Here is a 15,188-nt window from a genome sequence, read left to right on the forward strand (position 1 = left end):
CATAGATACTAAAAAGCATTGGGGATAATACTGAACCTTGTGGAACCCTACATGTTAAGTCTGTTGTTACAGACTTAAAAGTCTGACCACAATCTATTGAACACAGTCTGACTGCAAAGAGTTAATGTTCTCAAGGGCTCCCCAGTCTGTATTCTTTTTCCTAGTCTTGGTCAACAGTGTTGAAAGTTTCCAAGAGATGAAGAAGTGCTGACAAGAATTTCCCTTGTGGATTTACAGAGATTGTTCACCAGAGTAACCAAAGCTTATCTCTGTTCCATAGCCAGGTCTGAAACCAGACTGAAAAGGATCTAGGACAGATGAATTATCCAGAAGACCGTACAGTTTTTCTGCCACCAACCTTTCAGTTATCTTCACCATGAAAGGTAAGTTTGAAACTGGCCTATATCAGGAGAGGACTTTTTAAACAGACGCTGAATAACACCTCTATCAAAGCTTCCTCATCTTGTCCCTGTGAGATCTTACAATCTAGAAGGATAAAAGTCTGGTCTAAATATGGTGGCCTTTGTTATGCCCGGATCTAAAGCTAAAGCTAAAGCTATCTGTAAACAAAGGGCCAGGTGAACCAAAAGACCAAACACTTATAGTATATGGTCTGTTCCCAAACTGGCATCCTGTTCAAAGTATATTTGAGAGATTTTACCAGCAAAGATGTCATTTATTAAAACTCATTTTGATTCTCCACATTGGGGCTGTCAGCTTCCAGATTATTCTAAATCATTGAGCAGGGTGCAATTCAGCTGACAGAGTGGTAGCAGGAAAGTGTTGCTCCTTTGCCATTATCATTGCCCTCTCATATGCTTTTTTATGTGCTCTACAGTGTGCTCTCTCAGATTCAGCATTTTTTTTGCCCAGTGACACTTCAGACATCTTCCCACCTTCAAATATCCTAACTGCATACTAAAACATGGGGCAAGGATCCCCATGCTGATTCTGTTAAGGCTCTAAAAGTCTTGGAGCCAGTGTAGTTGAAGGACTGCTTCCTCCGATACTGTCTAGTCTGCCAGCTAAGGTCTTCATCACAAGACCTGATCTCTGTCCCCTGCCTTCAGAGACAAACAGCTAAGTGACTAGAGATTTTCCCCCCCCAGCAGTGCCACGTTACACATGGAATGCCTTCTCCTTGAGGCTCACCTAGCACTTACCCTACTCTATTTGAGACACCAGGTTAAAACTTTTCTACCTAGGCCTGTAATCAAGGGGTTGAACTTTTAACATCTTTTTAATAGTCTGCTTCTATCCTGAGAAATGTTTCATGAGACTTGCTTTAAAGTGCTCCAGGCCCATAGCCACTGGTGTATGTGTGTTTGGGGGCAGTGCCCCCCATGGAGGTTGCCAGACCCCTCCCACCTGCCCCCGGTGTGCTGAGCTCCTTATCCTGCCTGCCATGGCCTTGCTGGCTTTTCCTGCTGCTTCCTGCTAAGCTGCAGCAGGAAGAGCCAGTGCGGAGCAGTGAGGCACAGGCACAGTGAGGTGCCGGGGCAGGCCATTCTCTATGCCTCATGTAGTGGTGGAGGCGAGCTAGTGGTTCCACTCCTTTTACTTCTCGAGAGCAAGAGGATGGAGCAGCACCACTAACTCGCCTCCCCGCCATATGAGGCGTAGAGAATGGCCCACCTCCCTTTCCCTCAGCAGCAATGTGGTGGCTGGACTGGCTGGCGCAGGCACAGTGAGGTGCCAGGGTGGGCCATTAGAGAATAGCCTGCAGCCCTGCCTGCCTCCTTGGCTCTTGTTCTCCCTCTCTGTTCTTCCTCCGCAGATGGAGAGAGAGAAGGAGGGTAATGTCAGGGGCCCTCTGCCCCCCTGTCGAAAATGTTCTTGCTGTGGGGCCAAGGTGCTCAGTGTTTCATGCTAGTTTCAGGCTGTTTTTAATAGTTTGTTAATTGTTTACTTTATTATGGTGTTTTATGTTTCTATTATGTTTTACTTTGTAAGTTTCCTCAAGCAGGGTCTCTGGTAGAGGTTTATAAAATTCTGCATGGGGTAGAGAAGTGGATAGGGAGAGCTTTTGCTTCTCCCCATAATTCTAGAGCTGACCTAGCTGAGCTTTGAGAAGTAGCAGGAGACTGAGCTGCTAGAGGGGTGAGTGTTTTTTATTTGCTTTCAGCTGAGGTTATTTAACTGAGGGTACTGTGTGGGAGGACTGTGTTTGGGAGTGTGTAGGTGAGTTTTACGTTGTTCCAGAGTCCTGGCTGCTTGAGAAAGGGTGATTGTCTGTAATTAGATTGCCTGGATGTAATTTAAATAGCTGCTGGCCCCACCCTCTGCTGTGTGAGGCTTCTATTTGAGGCTGCACCTCGCCAGAGGACTCTTGACCTGTAGCTCTTAGCCTAGGGACTCTTAGACTAGGGGTTCTGTAAGAATTTATTTATTTATTTATTTAAATTTCTACCCGGCCCTTCCCACGAATGGGCTCAGGGTGGCTAACAAACAGGGGCACCGTGTGCCAATACATAAAACCAAATAAAACAGGATAAAACAGAATAAATATCGAAATTACATAAAGTGCTCAATGCTGTAGCTCTTAAATTAAGACAAGATGGTGTCCAGTAGATGTTGCCTCCATCCCCGTACAATGGTACCAATCCGCCACGCCACTGAAGTGCGATCGTCATAGGGCCAGTCCATTCCCAGTTATCAGCCGGGTTAGTTGGTGATGGTGGTAGTGGCGGCTCCTAGTCGAAAGCCTGGCGGAAGAGCTCTGTCTTGCAGGCCCTATGGAACTGTACAAGGTCCTGCAGGGCCCTGATCTCCTCTGGGAGCTCATTCCACCAGGTAGGAGCTGCCACTGAGTAGGCCCTGGCCCTGGTTGCAGCAAGCTGGGCCTCCCTGGGGCCTGGAATCACTAGGTGATGTTGTGCCCCAGACCATAGTGCTCTTTGGGGTATATACAGGGAAAGGCAGTCCCTCAGGTATGTTGGACCCTGGCCATATAGGGCTTTAAAGGTAAGAACCAGCACTTTGAAGTGAATCCGGTACGCTATTGGCAGCCAGTGTAGCGCTTTCAGCACAGGCCGGATGTGCTCCCATCTAGGGAGACCCACTAACAGCCTGGCTGCAGCATTCTGCACTAGCTGCAGCTTCCGGAATTGCGACAAAGGGAGCCCCGTGTAGAGAGTGTTAGAGTAGTCTAATCTTGAGGTGACCGTCGCATGGATCACTGTAGCCAGGTCGCCGCAGTCGAGGAAGGGAACCAACTGTCGAATCAGCCTAAGGTGGTAAAAGGCCGACCTGGCAGTGGCTGCCGCCTGGGCCTCCATAGTTAGGGAGGAATCCAGGAGCACTCCCAGACTCCTAACCTCTGGCGCTGGCACCAAAGGCGCCCGATCGAAGGTCAGGAGAGGGATCCCCAACCCCGAACCACCCTGACTCAGGCACAGGTCCTCCGTCTTCACTGGGTTCAGCTTCAGCTGACTCAGTCTGAGCCACCCAGCCACGGCTTGCAAAGCCCAGTTCAGATCTTTTGAGCTGGAGTCCGACCGGCCGCCCAACATCAGATAGAGCTGGGTGTCATCTGCATATTGATGACACCCAAGCCCATACCTCCGGACAATCTGGGAAAGGGGGCGCATATAGATGTTAAACAACATCGGGGAGAGCACCACCCCCTGAGGCATGCTGCATTCAAGCGGGTGTCTTCGGGTCTGCTGCTCCCCTAGCGCCACCCTTTGTCCCCGACCCTGGAGGAAAAAGGCAAGCCATTGAAGGGCTAGCCCTTGTATCCCCACGTCGGTGAGGCAGTGGGTCAGCAACTGGTGGTTGACCGTGTCAAACGCGGCCGACATATCTAACAACAACAGTGCCGCCACTCCACCTCGATCTAGGTGCCTCTGGAGGTCATCAGTAAGGGCAACCAGCACTGTCTCCGTCCCATGTCCCGGGCGAAAACCGGACTGGAGAGGATCTAGGACAGAAGCGTCATCCAGGAAGCTGTATCACCACTGCCCTCTCGATTAATTTGTCCAAATAGGGCAAATTGGACATCAGCCGATAGTTGGCCAGTTCGGTCGGGTCCAAGGTTGGTTTTTTCAGGAGAGGGCGAACCATCGCTTCCTTGAGTGCCTCAGGGAACTGCCCCTCGGAGAGGGACTTGTTGATAATCTCCCTTAAAGCACCTCGAAACCCCTCATGGCCTGCTTTAATGAGCCAAGAAGGGTACGGATCAAGGCTGCACGTGGTTGGACACACAGATACAAGCAATCTGTCAACTTCCTCCAGGCTGAGTGGGATAAAATAATCCAAAACCAGAACTGAAGGCGTGCAAGGGGCCTCGAGTTCACTCACTGTTAAAACTGTGGCAGGGAGGTCACGGCGTAGCGCCAAGACTTTATCTGTGAAATAGCTCGCAAATGCCTCACAGCCAATATCCAGTTCCCCAGCGTTTTGCCTGCCCTGTAGCAGAGTTGTTAAAGACCGAATCGTTCTACACAATTGGGCTGGGCGTGAGCTCACAGATGCAATCCTGGCCGCCTAGAATTTTCTCTTTGCGACCTTGACTGCCATCTCATAGGCTCTCATAAAGGTCCTATAGGATGCTCTTGTTGCCTCATTGCGAGCACGGCGTCACTGTCTCTCTAGCCGTCTCAGCTCTCGCTTCATAAGCCACAGCTCCTGGGAATACCAAGGGGCCTGCCTGGAGCAAGTGCGCAGAGGGTGCCGGGGAGCGATCTCATCAATGGTTGTGAAGAGTCGGCTATGCCAGTCCTCCACAAGTTCATCTAGCGAGCCGCCAGGGGGCTTCGGATCCTGCAGAGCCATCTGAAGCCATACTGGGTCCATTTGGCTCTGCGGGTGAGCTAAAAGCGGTTTGCCCCCTAAACAGGGTCGGGGTGGAACATTCAGATGGGCCTTCAGGGCATAGTGGTCCGACTATGGTACTGCCAATGCAGTAATCCGGCCCAGGAAGGGCCAGAAAGCCAGGGTCCTAGTCTCCTTGTGTTCCCAGTAAGGTAAGTAGACTTCTACAAGGAGAACCACATAAATATGAAGGGTTTTAAAAAGGGGATTATATATAATTATTTTTTAAAAAAGCAATTATGAAGGCAGAGTGTCAGGAGGGGGTTGGGGGCTATCCATTGTTTTGCATGGAGTGTCACATGAATGATTATCTGCACACCGGACGGAAGTCTTGGGTGTGTGCCTGGTGCAAGGACCCCCTGGTTCTCATGGAACAAGTTTGCACCCTTGAGGCCAAGGTGGCTGACCTGGAGAAGCAGAGACAGTCAGTTAGGCGCATGGAGAAGACTCTCGGGGACTTGTTAGATATGTCCCACTCTGAATATGGCAGCCCCACCGCTGTCAGGGAGCATGGGGGTTGAGAGGAAACAGGGCAGCGTACTGAGGATAAGTGGAATGTGCCCTCAGAAGGGACCTCTTCTTCAGCTGGTGAATGGGTATCCTTTCGCACCAAGGAACCATCCTTGGGCAGGGAGGGAGGGGGGCTCTTGGTAGGTTGCAATCCTTAGGCAGGTAGACAGTTGTGTGGAAAACCCATGTACTGACTGTATGGTGACTTGCCTGCCTGGTGCAAAGGTAGCAGACATTACTTGTGTTCTAGATAGGCTGGTGGACAGTGCTGGGGAGGTACATATTGGAACCAATGATGTGGGGAAATGCAGTCATGAGGTCCTGGATGGCAAATTTAGGCTGCAAGGTAGGAGACTCAAGGCCAGGATCTCCAAGGTAGTCTTCTCAGAAGTGCTGCCTGTTTCATGCGCAGGGCCGCATAGACAGGCATATCAATGCATGGATGAAACAATGGTGTAGGGAGGAAGGGTTCAAGTTTGTTAGGCACTGGGATGCTTTTTGGAACAAGAGGGAGCTGTACAAAAGAGACGGTCTCCACTTGTCCTGAGAAGGAACTGCTGGCGCTTAAAATCAAAAAGGTGGCAGAGCAGTTTTTAACCTGAATATTTGGAAAAAGCCGACAGGAGATGAAAAGTTTCTGGTTTGGGATGGCTCATCTCAAAGATAAGGATTAGAAAGAGATGGATTACAAAGAGATGGATTAGAATTGTCCACTGGTACTGTGGCTAACAATATGGACTGCCTGGCAAGGTCTTGAGGCAGCAGGAGGAAGGTTGCGGGCTTAACATGCATGGGAAATTATAGATGTTTATATACAAATGCTAGAAGTATCCAAGGTAAAACCGGGGAATTGGAATGCTTGGCGTTGGGGGGAAAATAGACATTGTTGGTATTTCAGAAACTTGGTGGGATGAGGAAAATCAGTGGGATATGGTGATTCCTGATTATAAATTATATCAGAAGGATGGGGGGGTAGGGTTGGAGGTGGGGTGGCTCTATACGTCAGAGAGGGTATACAGTCCGGTAAGATTGAGAGGGTAAGAGAATTGGATTCGCTTCTGTAAATTCTGTGGGTCGAAATAGTGGGCCCAAAAGGAAGCTTAACACTGGGTGTTTGTTATCACCCACCAGATCAAAAGATAGAGGATTATAAAATGATGAATGAATTAAAGATAGTGGCTAGATGAAATAACTGCATCGTAATAGGTGATTTTAACTACCCACACATTGATTGGGTCAATATGTGTTCAAGTCGGGAAAAAGAGATTGAGTTTCTAGACACTCTCAATGACTGTGCTAAGGAGCAGATGGTCACAGAACCTACCAGGGGAGAGATCCTGGACTTGGTCCTAAGTAACTCCCAAGACCTGATGAGAGATGTAAAGGTCATTGCACCGCTTGGGAACAGTGACCATAATATTATTGAGTTCAGCATTTGTATAAATAGGGAGTTGCCAAGAAAGACCAATGCAACCACTTTCAACTTTAAAAGGGGTAACTTCTCTGATATGAGGGGACATGCAAGGAGGAAACTGAAAGGAAAAGTAGAAATGGTCAAAACCATTGGGGAAGCTTGGAGACTATTTAAAACTACAATCCTAGAAGCTCAGAAAAAATATATACTGTAGGTTAGGAAAGGCACAAATAGGTATAGAAAAAGGCCTGCATGGTTAATAAAGTAATGGAAGCTGTAAAAGGACAGAAGGATTCGTTTAAGCGGTGGAAAGCTAGTCACAGTGAGGTTGATAAGAGGGAACACAGACTGTGCAAATAAAATGCAAGTCTGTGATCAGGCAGGCAAAAAGGGAATATGAGGAGCATATTGCAGAAAACATAAAGACCAACAATAAAACTTTCTTCAAATATATTAGAAGTGGGAAACCAGCCAGGGAGGCGGTGGGGCCCTTGGATGACCAAGGGGTAAAAGGAATACTGAAGGATGATAGAGAAGTGGCTGAGAAGCTGAATGCATTTTTTGCCTCTGTCTTCACTGTGGAAGATGAGAAGTGCTTGCCCACTCCAGAACCGCTGATTTCAGGCGGGGTTTTGAAAGATTTGAGTCAGATTGAGGTGACGAGAGAGGAGGTCCTACAACTGATAGACAAGTTAAAAACCGATAAGTCACCAGGCCCGAATGGCATACATCCAAGAGTTCTGAAATAACTCAGATGTGAACTTGTGGATCTCCTGACAAAAATATGTAATCTTTCATTAAAATGTGCCTCCATTCCTGAGGACTGGAAGGTAGCTAATGTTACTCCCATCTTTAAAAAGGGTTCCAGAGGAGATCCAGGAAATTACAGGCCAGTCAGTCTGATGTCGATACCGGGTAAGTTGGTGGAAACTGTTATTAAGGAAAGAATTAGTAGGCACATTGGTGAACAAAAACTATTGAGGCAGACTCAGCATGGGTTCTGTAAGGCAAGATCTTGTCTCATGAACCTGTTAGTGTTCTTTGAGGGAGTGAACAAACATGTGGACAAGGGGGATCCAATAGATGTTGTTTACCTTGACTTTGGGAAAGCTTTTGATAAAGTTCCTCATCAAAGGCTCCTAAGTAAGGTCAGTAGTCATGGGATAAAAGGACAAGTCCTGTTGTGGATCAAAAACTGGCTAATTAATAGGAAAAAAGAGTGAGTATAAATGAGCAATTTTCTCAGTGGAGGGTGGTAAGCAGTGGGGTACCACAGGGATCAATACTGCGTCCGATGCATTTAACTTGTTCATTGATGATTTGGAGTTGGGAGTAAGCAGTGAAGTGGCTAAATTTGCAGATTACACAAAATTATTCAGGGTGGTGAAAACCAGGGAGGATTGTGAGGCACTCCAAAGGGATCTGTCGAGGATGTCCGAGTGGGCGTCAGTGTGGCAAATGGGGTTCAGTGCGGCCAAGTGCAAAGTGATGCACATTGGAGCCAAAAATCCTAACTATAAATACACGTTGATGGGGTTCAAACTGGCAGAGACTTAACAGGATGGGCCATGCAGTAAATAATGCAATAGAAGAAGAAGAGGAGGAGGAGGAGGAGGAGATGGAGGAGGAGATGGAGGAGGAGATGGAGATGATTGGATTTATACCCTGCCCTTCACTACCTAAGGGAGTTTCAGAACGGCTTACAAACTGCTTTCCCTTCCCCTCCCCACAACAGACATCCTGTGAGGTAGGTGGGGCTGAGAGAGCTCTGACAGAAACTGCTCCTTTTCAAGGACAGCTGTGCCAGAGCTATGGTTTGCCCAAGGTCATCCAGCAGGTGCAGTGGAGGAGTGGGGAATCAAACCTGGTTCTCCCAGATTAATGTCTGCGCACTTAACCATTACACCAAAGTGGATTGGATTGCAGAAAACTAAAAACAAGTGGAAATCTAAAAGAAAGCATAAGCATGTAATGTGAAATGTTACAGAAATTACATAGTAGGTGCATACTTAAATCAACAATTAGTACATACTGTAGTATAATATATATGTGTGTGTGTATACTAGGAATAAGGCCTGTTGTGGAAATAAATACAACGAGCTCTAGAAAGAGGCTCTGGGCGGGTACCTTGGGCACTCAGCGTCAATTTGCTGTGGTGACCTCAGCAGCATATAATAACATAAAGCTTACTGTTTTCTCCAAGGGAACTGGTCTCTGCCATCTGAAGAGCAGTTGTAATTCTGAGTGATCTCCGACCCTCACCTGGAGATTGGCCACAATGATTTCCCAGGAGAAAATGGCTGATTTGGAGGGTGGAGTTTATGGCACTGTACCTGTCTGAGGTCCCACCGCTCCACAAACCCCACCCTCTCCAGCGCCATCCCTCAAATATCCAGGAATTTCCCAACCTGGAGTTGGCAACCCTTTCTCCTTCCCAGCGAACCATTAACTTACTGTTATCTGCCCCTGATCTCTACCATCTGGAGAGCAGTTTTGATAGTTTATTCTGTGAGGGAAGAGTGTCTAGGTTGGCAGTGGGCGGGGGAGAGGACCCAGACCCCATCTGGAGAGCAGTTTTAATTCTGAGTGATCTCCAGCCCTCACCTGGAGATTGGCAGCAATGATTCCCCAGGAGGAAAAGTACAGCCTTTCTCCGGAGTGGAGACCAAAGCAGCTTACATCATTCTCCTCTCCCCCTTTTGATCTGCACAACAACCCTGTGAGGTAGGTTAGGCTGAAAGTCTGTGACTGGTCCGAAATCACCTACTCAACTTCCACAGCAAGAACCTGGGTTTAGCAGACCCTGCTCTGAAGTGCTAACTGCCACACCTAGGGTAGCCAACCTCCAGGTGAAGCCTGAAGATCATTGAGTATCACAACTGAACTCCAGACAACAGATCTCTCCCCCCTGTAGAAAATAACTGCTTTGGAGGGTGGGCTCTATGGCATTCTATTCAGCTGAGGCCTGTCCCCTCCCCAAACTCTGGCTTCCTTAGACTCCACCACTGAATATCCAGGAATTTCCCAACCTGTAGCTGGCAACCATAGTCAGGACTGGCCCCAATGAGTTCCTCACAGAGGCCTGGAAAGGGCTTCCTTCCTTTGTCTTTTTACTGACAGAACCAAGCTTGGTTGCCTAGCAACAGCCACTGAGGGAAAGGTTAGTTCCACAGGAGCCAAGCAGGAGAAGTGTCTTCATCAGGACAGACAGCCCTTTTGATAGTTTATTCTGTGAGGGAAGAGTGTCTAGGTTGGCAGTGGATATATATATATATATATATATATATATACACACACACTAGGAGCAAAGCCTGTTGTGGAGGAAGACAACGGCCCCTAGAAAGACGCAATGCAGGCGCCCCCAGTCCCCCTCTGTCTCCCTCCTCGTGACCCCCCGAAGTCGAGGGGTGAGGGAGCGACCTGTGACCGGCTTCCTGCCTGGGTGCGTCCAGCGGCCTCTAGGCCGCCTCCAGCAGCCTCCGGCCTGGCGGTGCACCGGCCCCTGTCCATTCAGAGCCTTTCCAGCTGCCGGTAGTCAGGCCTGGACTATAAACTGTACTGCTGTATAGTCCACAGTCCCTGTTCCTTCACCAAAGCATCTTTCTGAATCATTTAATTACAGTACACCCACATTACCTGTGTAAAAGAGGCCTCATGAAGAAATTCAGTTTTGCATAGTTTATGGAATGGCAGGAGCCTTCCTAACCTCATCAGGCAGGCCATTCCATAATTGATCCCTAGCCCTAAAGACATCCAGCTGTCCTCAACCAGAGCCAGGTCTTTTTCAGCTCTGGCTCCTACGTGGTGGAACTGTCTGCCCAATAACATCTGTGCCTTGTGGGACCTTATGCAGTTCCACAGGGCATGTAAGGCAGAGAAGTTTCACCAGGCTTTTGGTTGAGGACAGCAACAAGTACCATCTACCTGGCCCTCCCCCCCCCCCCACTCTCTTTTCTCCTCGCGGGTCAGTAATGCATACTGTATTTATCTTGGCACCATCTAATGTTCTTTAATGTTAACTTGACTGTTTTAATTTTGGTATTATATTGTATTTTTTGTTGTTGGCAACCACCCTGAGCCCTGTGAATTCAGGGAAGGGCGGTATATAAATTGAACTTATAATATAATTTTTTTAAAAAGTAGGGGCCACAACACAAAATCCATGTGTAGGGGCAGTTGTTGATTTTGGCCATTTATAGGTTGGTACCATCAAAAGACCTGCTCAGGTGTGCAAAGCTGTTGTGGCAGAGCATAGGAAGAATGATGATTTTGCGCATATGAGGATCCAAGTCCATGAAGAGCTTTGTGTGCGATAGGCCATACCTTGAATTGAGCCTGGTAACTGATAGGGAACCAATGGAGTGACTGCAGAATGGGAGTCATCCAAGAGATTATGCAGAATTCATAGGGAGTTGACCTGTATGAAGGGCTAAAGGTCACTCATCCTATGACCCTAAGCAGTGGAAAAAGTTGTCCTGGTGCTGTCTAAGTCAGTGGAAATAGAGCATGATATGCACTTCTGATGAATTAATTGTTCCTAATAAAGCACACTTTTAAAAACAATGTTTCTGTCAAGTAAAATCAGGTTTTTTACCTGTAACTGTTGTTCCTCGAGTGGTCATCTGTGCGTTCACACTGATGGGTTCTGCTCCTGCACAGAAGATGATCTCAGAAGCTTCTACAGCTATAAAATTGTGTGAAAATCACCTCTTTGGTATGGAGATACATTGCACATGCCCAAAGGGGAATATCCAGGCCTGTCCCACTCAATTCTGTCCAAGCTGAGGATGCCGTCTGTAAAAGTTATCTTTACTGGGAAAAGAGAACAGGTCATATGAATGCACGGACGACCACTTGAAGAACAACAGTTACAGGTAAGCATCCTGTTTTACTTCTTTGTGGTCTCTGTACATCACACAGATGGGTGAAGACTGGCAAGCTTGCTTACCTGTAGGTGGGTCCATGTGCTGCTAGGAGAGGATAGAGTGAAATCCCCAAAGGAAACATGTCTGTGAGTTCTTGCATTGAATGCATAACGCTTTACGAAGGTTATGGGCTGTGCCAATATAGCCATTCAAGGAGTGAGACCTCTTTGGCAAAGGCACGGAGGCTGCTACAGGCCTCTTGGAGTTTGTTTTAGGCCAAGGAAGTGGTGGTTTGTATGCCAGCTGGTAGCAAAGATAGTGTGTGAAGTCCAGCAGCTAAGCTTTTGAGAACACAGTTGTTTTTTATGACCACTGACATGCTGTAAAGATGCAGACGTGTGGTAAAAAGGAAGAAGTGTGGTCGATGTAAAAGGTCAGTGTACTTCAGTTGCTGAGGGAATATAAAGCCCTTTACTTTCTGCATCATTTATTTGTTGTTCAGTCGCACAGTCGAGTCTGACTCTTTGCAACCTCATGGACCAGATCACGCCAGGCCTTCCTGTCTTCCGTCATCCTCTGAAGTTGGCTCAATTTCATGTTCGTTGCATCTATGACACTGTCTAACCATCTGATCCTTTGCCGTACCCGTCTTCTTTGACCTTCAATCTTTCCTAGCATCAGGGTCTTCTCCAGTGAGTGCTCCCTTCTCATTTGGTGGCCAAAGTATTTGAGCTTCAGTTTCATTATCTGGCCTTCCAGGGAACAGTCAGGGTTGGTTTCTTTTAGGATTGACTGATTTGATCTTCTTGCAGTCCAAGGGACTCTCAAGAGTCTTCTCCAGCACCACAGTTCAAAAGAATCTATTCTTCGGCGCTCGGCCTTCCTTTATAATCCAACTCTTGCAGCCATACATGACTACTGGGAATATCATTGCTTTGCCCATGCGGACTTTTGTTGGCAGGGTGATGTCTCTATTTTTTATCATGTTGTTTAGGTTCGCCATCATTTCCTCCCAAGGAGCAGGCGTCTTTTAATTTCATGACTGCTATCACAGTCTGCAGTGATCTGGGATCCCAGGAACGTGAAGTCTGTCACTACTTCCACGACTTCCCCTTCTATTTGCCAAGGAGTGATGGGGCCGGATGCCATGATCTTAGTTTTTTTGATGTTGAGCTTCAAGCCCACTTTTGCGCTCTCCTCTTTTACCCTGAGCAAGAGGCTCTTGAGGTCCTCTTCACTTTCTGCCATCAGAGTGGTATCGTCTGCATATCTGAGGTTGTTGATCTTTTCCCCAGCAATCTTAATTCCCGCTTGTGATTCATCCAGGCCAGCATTTCGCATGATGTACTCTGCATATATATTAAATAAGCAAGGCGACAATATACATCCTTGTCGTACTCCTTTTCCTATGCTGAACCAATCAGTTGTTCCATATCCGGTTCTAACTGTCGCTTCTTGGCCCTTATACAGGTTTCTCAAGAGACATGTGAGGTGGTCTGGTACTCCCATCTCTTTAAGGCCCTGCCATAGTTTGTTGTGATCCACACAGTCAAAAGCTTTAGCATAGTCAATGAAGCAGAAGTAGATATTTTTCTGGTACTCTCTTGCTTTCTCCATAATCCAGCGAATGTTGGAAATTTGATCTCTAGTTCCTCTACCTCTTCGAAACCCAGCTTGTACTTCTGGTAGTTCTCTATCCACGTACTGTTGAAGCCTAGCTTGTAGGATCTTGAGCATGACCTTGCTAGCGTGTGATATGAGTGCAATTGTGCGATAGTTTGAACATTCCTTGGCATTGCCCTTCTTTGGGATTGGAATGTATACTGACCTTTTCCAATCCTGTGGCCACTGTTGCGTTTTCCAAATTTGCTGGCAAATGGAGTGCAGAACTTTAACAGCAGCTTGATTTCTCCAATTTTCTTGAAGAGATCTCGAGTCCTTCCCATTCTAATGTTTTCCTCTATTACTTTGCATTGTTCATTCAGGAAGGCCTCCTTATCTCTCCTTGCTGTTCTCTGGAAATCTGCATTCAGTTGGGTAAATCTTTTCGCCTTTGCCTTTCGCTTTCCTTCTTTAATCTGCTATTTGTAAAGCCTCATCAGACAGCCACTTTGCTTTCTTGCATTTCTTTTTCTTTGGGATGGTGGTGATTGCTACCTCCTGTACAATGTCACGAACCTCCGTCCATAGTTCTTCAAGCACTCTATCTATCAAATCTAGACCCTTGAATCTATTCTTCACCTCTGCTGTATATTCATCAGGGATGCTATCTAGGTAATTTATTTATTTATGGGGGAATGGAAAAAGGTAGGTAGGATGATAGCTTGGTTGGTATAAAATCGAATATAACCTTAGGGAGAAAGGAGATGCAACTGTGTTAAGGAAGGGTGGATCAGCCAGTAATGCTGTTAGTTGAAGCTCATGATGTGCAGTGTACGGAGCTACCAGAAAGGCTGTCTTACAGGAGAGTCTTAAATCACAAGTAGCCAGTTGTTTGAATGGCTTCTTGACCAGCTATATAAGGAAAAATCATTGTCCCACTGTGGGCCTGGTGGATGAACAGGAGGGTATGTCCAGACTAGTCCTCAAAGAAACTGTTTGATGAGAAGTTGAGAGAAGATGGTTTTGCTCCTGATAAGCAGCCTGGAGTCAAATATGGCAGCAGGATAGACCTTGATGGAAGGGTGCGCTAGGCCTGAGGAGCATAGCTTCAAATGAAACTCTGATATTGTAGGGAGTGGACAGGTGAGAGGGTCAATGCTGCAGTTTGTAATAAAGGTGGAGAAAAACTTCCACTTGCAGTCATATGATTTTCCTATGGAGGGCATTTTGCTATTGAAGAATACATCCTTCAAGGCCTGTGACTAGGGATGGGCACTGTGATGGACAGCAAGAAATTGCAGGCTTTTAGGCAATGCTGCTGGAAAAAGGGTGAGGTAGCTGAAAAATGATTGACAGCTCATGGAGCTCATTCTGATTAGGTGAAGGCAGTTTACTGTGGAACAGAACATGGAGCTGTTTAAAAAAAAATCAAGTGGGAAAGAAGTTGGAATGGAGCACTGAGGAGTTGGAGCATGGGGGCAGAGCTGACAGAAAAAAGCGCTTAGTGAGACTTAAAAGAAATTTTATTTTTATAACAGACAACCAACCAACAAACAAAATTACATAAAAGTTTGGGGGTACCGTTTACAGCATTGTTTTAACTATTTTGATACCGCATACATTGTCTCCTTTGTAAATTCATATTTTCCACCTTATATTTTTATGTAAATATTTTGCATTATAGTTAAAAGTATAGTTCGTATTATCTTCTAATTCAGTTATATATCCATATGATTTATTTATTGTAGTCTTCCAACCATTTGTAGAATCTTGATCATGTATTTTCAAAGCTTCCTTCCTTCTCATCCTCTCAAAATTAATTTATCCATCTCTGCAGTCTCAAGCGTTTTATTTATAACTAGTAAGCAAATCCCGTTGTGGCATTAGACAACGGGTCCTAGATAGGAAGGAAGTGCGGGTGGAAGGGAGGAAGGGAGAAGAGGAGGTAGAGAGAGAGAGACAGAGTTAGAGAGGGGGGGAGA

At 46.7% G+C, this 15,188-nt stretch overlaps 1 protein-coding gene across 1 annotated transcript in view; it reads left to right on the forward strand.

Moving 5' to 3' along the window:
- The first annotated feature begins 337 nt into the window (after positions 1 to 337).
- Positions 338 to 15,188, forward strand: part of LOC107121519 (RAC-gamma serine/threonine-protein kinase) — a 208,604-nt gene continuing 193,753 nt past the window's right edge. Inside the window, exon 1 of the mRNA XM_015424432.1 lies at positions 338 to 383. The gene's annotated coding sequence lies outside the window, so the exon portion shown is untranslated. The remainder of the gene's footprint in view (positions 384 to 15,188) is intronic.

Source organism: Gekko japonicus, unplaced genomic scaffold (genome assembly GCF_001447785.1).
Source record: "Gekko japonicus isolate JY-2015 unplaced genomic scaffold, Gekko_japonicus_V1.1 scaffold26, whole genome shotgun sequence".
NCBI lineage: Eukaryota > Metazoa > Chordata > Lepidosauria > Squamata > Gekkonidae > Gekko > Gekko japonicus.